Source organism: Bombus affinis, chromosome 13, assembly GCF_024516045.1.
Source record: "Bombus affinis isolate iyBomAffi1 chromosome 13, iyBomAffi1.2, whole genome shotgun sequence".
Classification (NCBI taxonomy): Eukaryota; Metazoa; Arthropoda; class Insecta; order Hymenoptera; family Apidae; genus Bombus; species Bombus affinis.
The window spans coordinates 9,274,563-9,287,733 of NC_066356.1; the positions used below are offsets into that span (position 1 = coordinate 9,274,563).

At 38.9% G+C, this 13,171-nt stretch overlaps 1 protein-coding gene across 8 annotated transcripts in view; it reads left to right on the forward strand.

Moving 5' to 3' along the window:
* The window catches only part of LOC126923558 (tubulin monoglutamylase TTLL4-like), a 239,449-nt gene that overhangs the window by 89,010 nt on the left and 137,268 nt on the right, over nucleotides 1-13,171 (forward strand). The gene's annotated exons all lie outside the window — the stretch shown is intronic.

The following is a 13,171-nucleotide window of genomic DNA, read 5'->3' on the forward strand; positions in this document are numbered from 1 at the left end:
AAAGTCGAAAGTAGCCGATGGAAAATAAAAAATTCTGCCTGCTCAAATTCTGGAAAAAATTCAAAGTCGGTGAAACCGAAGGAAAGCGATCTCCAATCTGCAATTCCCGAACCCTGCACGCTTTAACGTTGCATCACTTTTTGCCAACGAAGAGCCACTCCCCGTTGACATTATCCACGATCGAAGAGACGCCTTTTTTCGGCATCGTCGCGTCAAAATGCCCGCGGCGGGCTATGCAAATAATCGAAGTCGTAGAGCGTGTGCAACCGAGGGCAAGCTCCATTTTAAGCGTATCTTTATTCGGCCAGTATTCTCCTACTTGACACCCTTGGCCTCCTTATTCCTCTTGCTTCGACGAATCTTTTACGATGCCACTTTTACAAAGCTGCATCCTCGCTCAAGCGAGAAACTTTTTCTCCATGAAAAGCCCAAGTTGCTGCATGTTCCTCAGCGTTTTTTCGCGAAGTTGCTGGTTCCTCTTGAATGGTTTTTAATCTTTCTTCGTCGTCTCTTGGTCGTTAAAAAAGTTGCTGCTACGTGTTTCTTCATGTTTCACGAAAAACTTGGTCGTCGTTCGATCTTTCTTTCGTGTTTCTTCAAGCTGCTTTCTCGTTAAAACAAGAAGAAGAAACTTTCCGTCGATGTTGTTTCTTGCCGAAGATTGTCCAGCCTTTCGATAAAAATCTGACGAGATGGATCTATCTTCTGGGCTAAATCGTTTTATTAAACCTAGTAAATTTTGGCGTACCTGGTAAATTACTAAATTACTCAACTAAATTACGTTTCACCAAATTTACTCCACCGTATCTTAGCGCTCGAACATAGCAAGTTACTAAATTACTCGCCGCTCGACTAAATCACCGACTCTCACGACTCGATTAGCACTTGCAACTGCGTGATTTACTAACTCGATAAAGTATAGATTCGTAGCTTGCAAGTACTCATTCCAAAGTTCGAAATCAACTGGCGAAGATCGAATACTTGGCAAATACCCCGAATCGACATTATACGTTACGAATAACGTTGAAACGCTGCAAGGTATATCTTGAACATTGGATTTGATTCGAATTTGTAAGTAGATACCGAGCTTGCTGCCATTACCGGTAATTATGCATTATGCGTTATCGAATGGGCAGATCGAGGTGTGGCAAGAGAAAGGTCGTTGTTAAGGGGCCGGCCTGTTTTCATTGGTGAAAAGGGCCAAGCTTCGATACTCGAGAACCACGGGAGAGGCTCGATGAGAATTATCGCGGATGATCGAGCCTAGGGGCGTCGAAAGTGACACCGCCGCCGGTCTGTTAGTAATCTGCTGATGAGACACCCTGCTTCTGCTTTCTTGTCATGGTCGTTTCGAGATTACAGGGCGGAAAAAACGGGGATTCGCAGTTAACGCCATTTTCATCTTGTTCGGCGTCTTTAGATCTTCTCTTGGCTTGTGCTTTCAGGTTGTTTGAGAGGGTTTGCCGCGGCTCAATTACGCTCCAGGATATCTATATTTGATTTTTTTATTATATGGGTATCCATTTCGTGGCCTTTTGTCATTAGATTCCAGTGGTCGATGAGGTTTGAAGAAGTTTGACGTTGTTTGACGTTAGCTGAGATTTCCGTCGATGTCAGACAATATTGAAGTTGTACTACGGATGTTTACGCGTCTGTGGAAAATTCAAGTATGCAAAATTCTACAGATACAATGTGCTCTGAAGGAAGCTCTGTTTTGCCAATACTTTATTCTTGTCAATCGTTGCTTCGCTGATGTCTTTTATGGACTGTAGTAACGTCAGATTTTATTCGTAATAGAATTTTCGTTTCAACTGCACGTTAGTTTCGATTTTTCTGACCGAAAATTGCCAATCAATTACAGATCGTGCATCCGTATTTTCTATCTGATTTAGTGTAGCGACGATGAACAATTAGTCGCTAGAAAAATAACCGCTATCTTCTTAATAGCCATTAGAAAAATCATAAAGCAAGAAATTAATTGCAAACCTGCTAGCATGAAATTTGCCTCTGCTAAGTACATAGGCACTGCTCGCTGCAATTACTGGCCAGCTTTGTTCTTTTCTACTTACGTCGTTTATCATTTCAACCGCTTAATTACTAATTACAGTCTCAAAAATATACTCCCACTTCGGATGGAACTGGTCGAAAGGAATTATCTTGGCAAGCTGAACACGAGCATCTTCCTCTCGGTACCACTTCTGCCATAGTCTTTTAAATTCCTTTCGATCTTGCTCTTTCTTTATATACCTCGAGCAATCATTTTCTCCTTGATTATGCGACACTCGATCTCCATACCTACTCCCTGCCATTTACATAACACGATCCTTAATTCCTTCACTCTGCCGTTTCTCGATAGGGAACGATGTACTTAACGCAACTTTCTGCTTCTAAACATTTTTCGCGGCCAACAAAGTACTAGATACGCATAGTGCAATCGCATTACGTATCGGCAATTTTCACGCAGACCAGACGCATAAAAGTAGCGTATTTCATCTTGAAAAGTATAAAGAGACGCGTGAAATTCTGAGTACGTTCTCTTCAGTGGACACGTTCTCTTGGCAACTGTAGTTGCGGCAAATGAAACGTTCGAAGATCGTAACGCTTATCTGTTTGGTAAATTCACAAAACGCTTCTGCCTCAAGGTGTTCTTCTACTGGCTTGGCAACTAAATGGTTGCGGATTTTGTTAACTTAGTCGCCAACTGTAACAAGAGTTGCCACGCTTATTCCATTTTCTCCTTTCCTTTCTCAGATTCTTAATTAAAATTCTTAAATTAAATTAAAATTGATAATTATTTATTGAAATTTGAAAGTACAATTGTACAGGATACGTATAACACGCGGAAATATAAAAGATATCCACTCGTTGTGATGTTTAGTGGAACGAGTCTCTGTTTGAGATCCGTTTGTTTAATTAAATCGATAAAAACGTGGAATCGCAATGTTCCGACGTGGTGTTTCGAGACGTCGAGTTTGGCCGCGGAATTTCGGTACAGCACAAAGGTTCCAAAGATTGCATATCGCTACAAAAACGCGAACGAGACTATTTGGAAAACTCCTGGTGGCAAAGAACTGGCGGCAGCTGCTTGCAGAAGCAATTGCTCTCGCGACAGATACACAATACAATCGTAAACAGCGTCAGACACGTTCTAAATAATAAAGTAGCAAGTTTCTGAGTGAAGAATCAAGGCGGCCGAGAAAGGAACGTATTGGGCAAACTTTGGTCAAGAGAACAGCGTGACGTTGGTAAGCTTTTTGCACCTCGTTCACCTTGTTGTAGTAATTTTTCCTGGAAAATGCTCGTGATGCTTGCAGGACAAGAACGACTGTTGTTAAATATTTTCGTCCACTGGCACATCTTTGTATCGAGGTGGTCAACCTATGGTGGACACCTGGGGAGAACGCGGGCGGTCTTCCAGTAGCTCGTTAGGTATCCTAACCTGGTATCCGAGCCATCCTCTTCGATTATGTCACGGTTGAAAGACACGGTTGGCAGTTTCACGCTGACAGATTCGAGATGTTTCGCAGCTATATCTTCAATCTCGCTTTTTGCAACACTTGTGTTACACGAAATATTTTGAAATTTCATTGATACCATGACCAGACACGATTATCGTAATTCTATTCATGAAATTCGAATTAGGTTCCAAGAAATGCGCGAAGGACGTACAAGAGATTTGTCACAAATCATCGGAATATTCGATTAATTCTCTTTCTATGAATTTCAATTTCTACTATATTATGCAAGTTACCAAACATAAATTTAGTATGTGGAAATTAATAGCAGAGATTTATAGCAAGTTCAGAATAGGAATATCAAGGACAAAAATGTCTGATTGTTAGCTGTCATTGATCGTCGGCATATTCGTACGATTTTTCTTTTTATAGGAATCAAGATTAAATAGCACGTCAATATTAAAATATAAATATTATAACGACGATATAAATATAATTATATAAATATCAATATTAAAATGTAAATAGCGCGTTGAAATTGGTCGATTTTGAAACACGCAACAGGTCTGATGATTCTTCTTCCACCATACGCATTCATCTTTCTAACGTAAGCTGGCAGCGCGCTGAACAATGCTCATCGGCAAATATTTTCGTCCCCGTGGACATCTCTGTGAAACTGACCACCTCGAGGCGCGCCATTCCGCAAATAGCCGAAGAATGGAACAAGTAGGTCCAAATAGATCGTTTGAAGCACGATCTGGACCATTCAGGTTCTCATCCTCAGATCGAAAGTGACCAATCCACGGCTTGCATTCTTTGCGTGCGTGTTCTTATGGTAAGAGCAGATGACTCGGTTGCAGCACCCTGTTCAGCTCTTGATTTCATTGTCAATTCACCTTCTTCTCCGATCTTCCCTATAAACTGGCATGTCAGCCTGTTTGTAGGTTGCTCCTAGGTGGGACCGATCACTTGTATCATTTGTACATGAGGGTTGCTGTCGACTTAGACTCACGGGGTTTGACGTCGATACCTTTGCACAAGGGAAATGGATCGTCTGACCTGATTGTGACAGCTTGGCACTTTTTACTTTGCGCGATTTATGATGTCCAAGTCAGGGAAGTCCTTTTCTTCGTCGCGTCTTTTTCCTTTGAGATTAAAACCAATACGATGTAGATCTTTGCCGTTAAATTTACTGGCTTCATGTTCTCCAAGTTATTGATTTGGTTGTCATCTATGGATCTCGTTTGATTCGAAAAGCTACGAGAAGATCGATCGACTGTCCATCCAGATGCTTTACAAAAGGATCCTTCGAAGTGTGGAATTTCGAGAAAACGTCTATGATAAATTACATTACACCGATTGTTTCTTATAGTCGTAGCATTAGAGACAATTAATGCGATTGACGAGCGTAAGACTTGTAAGGTTTGTTCGTAGTACAAAGCTTGCCTCGTTGATTTCTGACAGGAAAAAGCCATAAAGTATAAGCGTTAGATCAACGTTAGATAAGTATCGTAGGATCTTTACTGTAATTAGTTTGTTTATAATAAATGGATTTAACATGGTGGTTTAACGTGAACTAATCACAATAACGTATTATAATTAAGACAACTAGATAATTTGCAAGTCTCGTCACCACGGATCCAATGCTCTCTCTCACGCGGACCACACTCTGTCGACGACGCTATTCGCACTCTTTGACTTCTCAACTCACAATCTCTGACTTCTCAACTAACACTGACCATTAATTCTTCTTTGTCCCTTAACATCCCTTTGTCTTTTATCATAGTCACACCACGCACGTGGTGTTCCGCAACAGCTCGTGGCCAGGTTCACGCAAGCCTTTTCCGCCAAACTGTTCGATAGAAGGACCGACGATATATTGTTGTCGGGCCTGTCGGCACTTCGGCTTCCTCGCGACATTGTTTATAGTTTGCCCGATATCTTTTAGGCCTTTCGTCCACGATACTACAGTGTACAACCATAAAATTGATCGTTGATGTCTCTATTTAGGGGTGTCTTGAGTTAGAATGTTCCAAAACAGCGCTTTTTGTGATTTTTTTTAGAAGGGAAAGAAGGAAATGAAGTTAGTGAATTTTGAGGTATGGTTTTGTATATATTTAACGAATACAAAAAAATTTTTTTTTTAAATAAAGAAGAAAATTATAATAGATTTCTAAGCCTATTTCACGGGCGTCTTATCGCTGCAGTCTTCAATCGGCGGGAAAGATCCAGCTCGTAATTCTTGACAAAACAAAAAACCAAAAAAAGGATTAAATTATTATATATTTTTCTTCTAGGTGAACTAAACAACGAAAAATGAAAAAAATGTGAAATTAAAAATTTTGATGGGTTTAAAGAATGTGTGTTTTTTTTAAAATAAACTTTAAGGTGTTATAACAATTATTTAAATACCTTTGTTTAGTTCAGTCAGAAGAAAAATATATAGTAATTTAATCCTTTTCTAGTTTTAGAACATTCTAATTCAGGAAACCCCCTTAGTTAGTGTCTAAACGTAACAAATGTCCGTACCTATATTTTCCTACTATGGAAATAAAGTCATCCATCTACTGTCAGCCAGTCATTAAGTGGTTATCTGGAATCCTGAAATGTCCGGCTTCTAAGGAGGCATTTTAACAACGATCGCCGTAAGGAAATATGGACGTCAATGGAATATGGCGACACTCGACTAATTGGTTTTAAAGGAAGCATAACAGTCTTCGAGCAGCTGCAGCTCGCGTTACGAAAAGCCATTCAGGCGAACTTGATTTAATTATCGAATAATGAGATTTACTGCCTTTTGTAAATAACAGAAAGTCGTCGTTAGCGGTTCAATAAGTGAAACCAATGAGTCGCTTTTTTCCTTTTTCGACGTTAAGGAACAGGATACACCGAAGTTGCATACGAAGTATCTTCGCTTCGTTTCGGCCTTCGAGATTTATAGGTACCGTTTCTTCCTTATTTTCTTTATCTGTTTTACGTCCTGCAATTTAATTCGTTCATTTTTTTGCCTTGTAAATTTAATAGGATATTATTATTTTCTATAATTTCTTCTCTTTTCATACATTTCTTCTATCTTCTTCTTCGTACCTACTTCTATAACGATATATTTCGATCTTTCCCTTCTTCCTTTTTTACTTTCTTATCCGATTACTAGTTTGCAGTAGGTAGAAAGATTTAACGAATCGATTTATTCAAGAATCATTAGGCTGACACTTGCGTAGGTTCTTCTTCAATTTGTACAAAAGAGGGAACACCTCACTGACCTCACTAAACAAATAAAATAGTCAAACTCGAAGATGGATAGTCAAGTCCTCTGAGATCCTCTGAAATCCTCTGAGGGATCTTTAAATCCCCCGCAAACGCATGAAAGTTCATAATCCAATCCTTGCTAAACACCTTAAAAGTCGACCGACACTTGCCTCCACCAACCACCCCATAGGAATCCCAAAAGAGAAACCCTGGTAAACTATGGAGAAACTCGATTCTTCAACAAGTGGTTACTGGATCTCTCCTTAATTACGTGCAGCTGTTAAATCCCCAAAGGAGATGGAGGCAGCTTAGTGCAAGTAGCCCCAAGGGTAATTTATCTGGATGCTGCTAATCGATGTTTAACGCGGCAAGCGGATGAATGGCTGATTCCAGAGGAGAAATCCAGCCTGGGACGTAAATTCCAGCAGACGACAAAGAGACGTCAGAGGCCGTTGAGGGGCTGAAAAAATGAAAGAGATTTGACTGTGTCCTCCTCGTGCCCCGTTTACACCCCCGGAACGTTGGTAAACAGAAGTAGACAAGACGGGTCAGAATGCTACGGGTAACCATAACAACCACCGTGGCCTGCCACAATGGGGAGCATGCAGCACTGTTGGCCCATAGGCTCAATGGATTTTCCGCCAGATCGAGCAAACACAAGCAAACACAGGGGCGTCGTCGTTTCCTCTTCTTCTTTTCTCTCTTTCAAGTCGAAGGGAAACCGTCTTTCTCGGTTTCGTTCGTTCCATCGTCGTCGAGGACGAAGTCATTGTGCACGCTTATGAGAATCACTGACAACTATTTCGTTCGCGAACATGTGTACAGCTGGAAATCCATTTAACTGCCGATGGATAAAGAGCTGTGGGGACAAATGGCGAGTTAAACGAGCTCTTTTCTTATTTCCTTGCGCGCGCGCGTGTGTGTGTTTGTGTAAGGTTTTCTAGGTCATGGTAGGAGACTTGATTCGGGGGAAAGATGCTTTGTGTAATGATTTCGTGCGTGTGTTGGAAAATGATTGAGAAATCGATAAGGAAATGAGTGAAACGAAATTGAATAGATCGGAGTACTAGGGGGAAGGATATGAAAAGTAAAATTGGCTAGTATTGTTCTTTTCAGATACGCCATTAGCGTGAAATTCGGTCTTACGAGTGAATGGATAAACAGCATTGTTCCTACTATACTACAGTTGATTTCCGATTCTGAAATATTAAAGAGTTAGAGCTTATTAAATAACAAAATAGTGGCGTAAAGTTAACGCCAATTGTTAAGGATCAATTAAGGATTAAATCTGGAGATTCACTGGCAAGCTAAGCCGATCGAAGGAAATTTTTTTTTTTATTATTTAATTTGTATTTGACAATTTGTCCAGTTGGATATTTGGTAAATTTTCCTAACTTAATTGTTAAACAACATGTGGATGGCTACCTCCAGCAGGATACCATCTTCGAGTTTGACTATTTCATTTCTTAATTTTTTTTTTTTCTTATTATTTAATTTGTACTTCACAATTTGTCCAACTTAATTGATAAATAACATGTGGGTGGCTACCCTCAACGGGATACCATCTTCGAGTTTGACTATTTTATTTCTTTAGTTTTATTTTCTTATTATTTAATTTGTACTTCACAATTTGTCCAGCTGGACATTTGGTAGACTTTTCTAACTTAATTGTTAAATAACATGTGCAGGGCTACCCCAAGAAGGATACCATCCTCGAGTTTGACTATTTTAAAGGAAATTTTGTTCGTATTAACGTTTGCCTTCAAATCAAAGTTTCGTCCATCGTTCACAGCTAATGCGACTTATTTCACTTAAATCCAGCAGAAAAGCATCTGGACTCGCAACAAATCCATTAGCGCCCAGCGGGGCCTTAGAATCACTCGATAAAAAAGCTGGAATCATCGAGCGGAAAGGGCGAAGGGGGTCCACCTGTTGCGGCAACCCCGAGCCCCCTTCTTTCTAATCTGCCCTAAAAACACCGTAGATTCACGCATTAGCCCTGCTACCGCCGTTACACCTATCCACCGGCTCTTGGATCCCTTTTTCATTCCGGTAATATTACACGCGGTCACACCTGCGACCCTGTCGCGCACAACGGAAGCGGCTTCAGGAAAAAGATAGCGCAATCCTAAACAGAGGCGACCATTCTCGACCCACCACTCCGATTACTATAATTTTTTTCGTTAATCTTCCTTTTGTTACCTACCTCTGTCCCTCTACACGGTGTTTCAGAAAGTTGGTGTCAAATGTTAGAAGCATTTATCGAATGTCTAGCTGGACAAATTGTAAAGTACAAATTAAATAATAATAATAAAAAAAAAAGAAAATGTTAGGAGCAGTACTCACCCTTTGAGTTTCTCGTAAAGCGCGACTATTAAAACGAATGCTAATCAGAGATTCGTCTCATCTAGTGAGTTTCACAGCGAATGTTTGCATGTTACGAGTATTATATATGTTAATTACTTTAATTACTTTAAGAGAAATTCTACACCTTTTCTTTTCTCGAAGATGGTATCCTTCTGGGGGTAGTCATCCACATGTTATTTAACAATTAAGTTAGAAAAATTTACCAAATGTCCAGCTGGACATATTCTAAAGAACAAATTAAATAATAAAAAAAAAAAAAAAAACAAAAAGACTAAAGAAATAAAATAGTCAAACTCGAAGATGGTATTCCGCTGAAGATAGCCATCCATATATTATTTAGCAATAAAGTTAGAAAAATTTACCAAATGTCCAGCTGGACAAATTCTAAAGAACAAATTAAATAATAATAAAGAGAAGCCTTTTCTTTTGTATATCTGTGACCTAGAGACCGCTGTTACGAAGAGGATAGAATTTAGTGAGAAAATTGAAAATAAGGAGAGGTAAATATTATTGTGCTCTTGAATATAAACTGTGTTTTGGATTGCAAGGTCTAACAAACAAGAGAGCTATAAGTAGATTTTTATTGCTGTTTCTTGTAGCCTTCAGCTAGAACTACACATCAAAGTTGACCTTTTGGTAATGTCCCTTGCCATAAAAATATGAACATGCGCCCCATCATATTTTCTGTTGTATTGTAACACTGAAATTGCGAGGATGTGGATCAGTATACACTATTCCTGTACTTATTTCAATATATCTTTCATTGTAGCAACTTCAAATTTCCCATAAACGCATAAATGATATTTGCACTCGTTTTAACAAGGTTCTAAGACCCTTCTGCTTCTTTGGACGAGCACCGCACGACCTTGAATTTTGGCACCAACCTCCTCACACATCCTGTGCGTCTTTCTTTCTGTCCGTTCGCTTTCTTCGTTTTTTCTCCACCGTAAAAAGAACAATCATTTGGACGTCAGAACATCGTCGCAGAGCGAACGTTGCACAGTATAAGTGCCAGTGTTTTTTTGACAAAGAACTCAATGACGTTCGAGATGTCCTCTCAGCATCTCGCGCAAATCTGTAATCTCAGCATCCGGTTTCACGTTTCTCCACGAATACGACCGAGTTTCCATTGTCCTGGCGAACGAGGACTCGACAAATGACTCATGGGATCGCCCTGCAAGGTGTTTTGTTTTTTTTTATTATTATTTAATTTGTATTTTACAATTTGTCCAGCTGGACATTCGGTAAACCTGGAAGATGGTGTTGAGCAAACATGGAACGGTTACAGGTAAGGTTCCTTTTATTTGGAAGTAGTTTGCAATCAATTCTCATTGAGAATTATAAGTAAAGTTACAGGTAGTTACAAAAGAGAATTCTGCTTTAGGAAGACAGACAGAGATAGCGAGAAGGTATGTTAAAATTCGATTAAATTAAAAGCAGGATATTTCTTTTGGAATAATTTAACACAAAACATAGCACGATGAACATTGTTTATAAGTTAGAAGGTTTGTAAATTAGAAGACACAGCGTTCAAAGGCGTTTAGGGGAAATCAAACGCACGTGTATAGTAATTTATCAAATGTCCAGCTGGACAAATTGTAAAGTACGAATTAAATAATAATAATAAAAATAAGAAATGTGTACAGTATCACGATAGAACGTTCAATCAGGTTGAAAATCGAATCGAAGGTGATTCAAAGGGGGTAGTTGCGATTTTTCCAGGTTCAAATGATTGTCGCGAGTATGCAACGCGGTTTGAAATTCGAACGCAATCGGCCCGCCCGTAAATTCATCTAGAATATCCAGTTTCATCGTTAAAAACTTAAATTGGAAGAAACCTTTCCGTTCTCAAATTGCGATAGGCAGGTAAATATCACGTTACAGGGGTTATTAATCAGACGAAACCTCACATCGTAACCTCGTGAAACTCAACTCGCAATTTATCACATCGAATCCTTGTCTCTGCGTTTCCACGATCCGCCACGTTGAGGCCGCAACTTTTTATTAAAACGTGCGTTTCACTTTCAATTAAAAGTTACTCGGTATCGAGCAATATTTTTCTCAGTGTGGAATTTTCTTTTTTTTTTTTTCTGTTACTTCGAAAGGAATATTTTCTACGTTTATCTGATACAACGAGTGAGAAAATATGTTTATTTATTTTTATATATAAAGTACTGGACGATGTTCAGAGATACGAATCATATGGAATTTTAATTCTTTTATTTCTGTAACGAGGCAAGTGAACATTTATTAAAAATTATAGTTTCATAAAATGTTTCTTTACCTCTTCACGCTTTCTTGCAACTTTTGCGAAACCAGCTGTTCGTAAATCTGAGTAATTCCCTGCAAAGACAATAGAAAAAGCTATTTGCTGCGTTCGAATCTCAGGTGTGTATCGTCGAGTGGAGGTCTATGTTTCGTTCATTTGATGCAACGAGTGAGAAAATTTGTCTATTTATTTTTATGTATAAAGTACTAGTCGATGTTCTGATGGAATTTTAACTCCTTTGTTTCTATAACGATTTTGATTAAATTTATTAAAAATTATAGTTTCGTAAAATATTTCTTTACCTTTACACGCTTTCTTGCAACTTTTGCGAAACCAGCTGTTCATAAATCTGAGTAATTCCCTGCAAAGACAATGGAAAAAGCTATTTGCTGCGTTCGAATCTCAGGTGTATCACCAAGTGGAGGTCTATGTTTCGTTCATTTGATGCAACGAGTGAGAAAATTTGTCTATTTATTTTTATGTATAAAGTACTAGTCGATGTTCTGATGGAATTTTAACTCCTTTGTTTCTATAACGATTTTGATTAAATTTATTAAAAATTATAGTTTCGTAAAATGTTTCCTTACCTTTTCACGCTTCCTTGCAACTTTTGCGAAACCAGCTGTTCATAAATCTGAGTAATTCCCTGCAAAGACAATGGAAAAAGCTATTTGCTGCGTTCGAATCTCAGGTGTATCGCCAAGTGTAGGTCAGTTGAAAGAGAGGGATGATTTAATCTTTGGATTTCGGCTACAGCGATAGTTAGGCCAGCGCCGTTCTTTTTTTCCACAATTTTTTCCTCCTATCTCGCCTTTTCCCACAACGTCACGTGTTTGTGGCTGCACGTGATCGGTAGCTTTTTTCTCCATCCCCAGCGTTTTTTCCTCGCGTTTTTTTTCATCGTGAACGTGGCTGCAAGAGATTGTCTATTAATAGGCGCCAGCATGTTCCGTTCTCGATCTATGGATCTTCTTTTTTCCCTGAATTTTGGACACTGTCTGAGTAAAGAAGTATACGCACTTATGATATACTATGGTTCTAACAGGGATCAGTGACGAACAAGGTCGTGTTTTGTTACTTTACTTCCGGATTTTCGGGATTTTCGTTTTAACGAAAGATTCATCGATAAGTGAAAAATAATTTCGTAATTTTTTCCCAGTTTTTGATCACGATGAGGCAAACTTTTCTGCTTGTTATTTCCTCTGTCAAACGTATGATATACTTTGAAAACCTTCTGTTGTTAATGTTAACGTTAATGTTAATGTTAATGTAAAGTGTTATTCAAAGTTCAAGGTGTGTTCCTCTTACTGTTGGAGCCACCTGTTCATTAAAAAACTCCGCCACCTTTCCATCTTAATCTCCAAAATTCGAAATGACATCTCACATTAACTTTTGAGCGTAATAAGAATTTCTTAACGAGTTAATCGAGTATCAACTGAGATATATAGTTTGCCGGCTGATTAACTTTTTATCACGGTCAGTACGAACTTGCTATAATGGTATCGAGTTAGCGTATAATATTGGCCGTTTTAAGATGCAATTACAACGAAACACAATATCGAGTAGCGTTTCATGGCGTGAAACAGCGTAGCATGAAACAAAGTTTAATGCAATAATGATACCAGCCGGGTAACCTCGATAAAACGCAATTAGTTCCATCAGCTAATGACTATAGCCGTTTTTTTCACAATAATTTCGCACGGCTTGTAACAAGGAAGCACGAAATCTTCATCGTAATAAAAAAGAACGTGGATCTTGTTTCATCGGTATGTTTCATTCGATGGGATCGGGGTTATGCCAACGTTCTCTTTCTTATTTTCTCGCTGTTTGC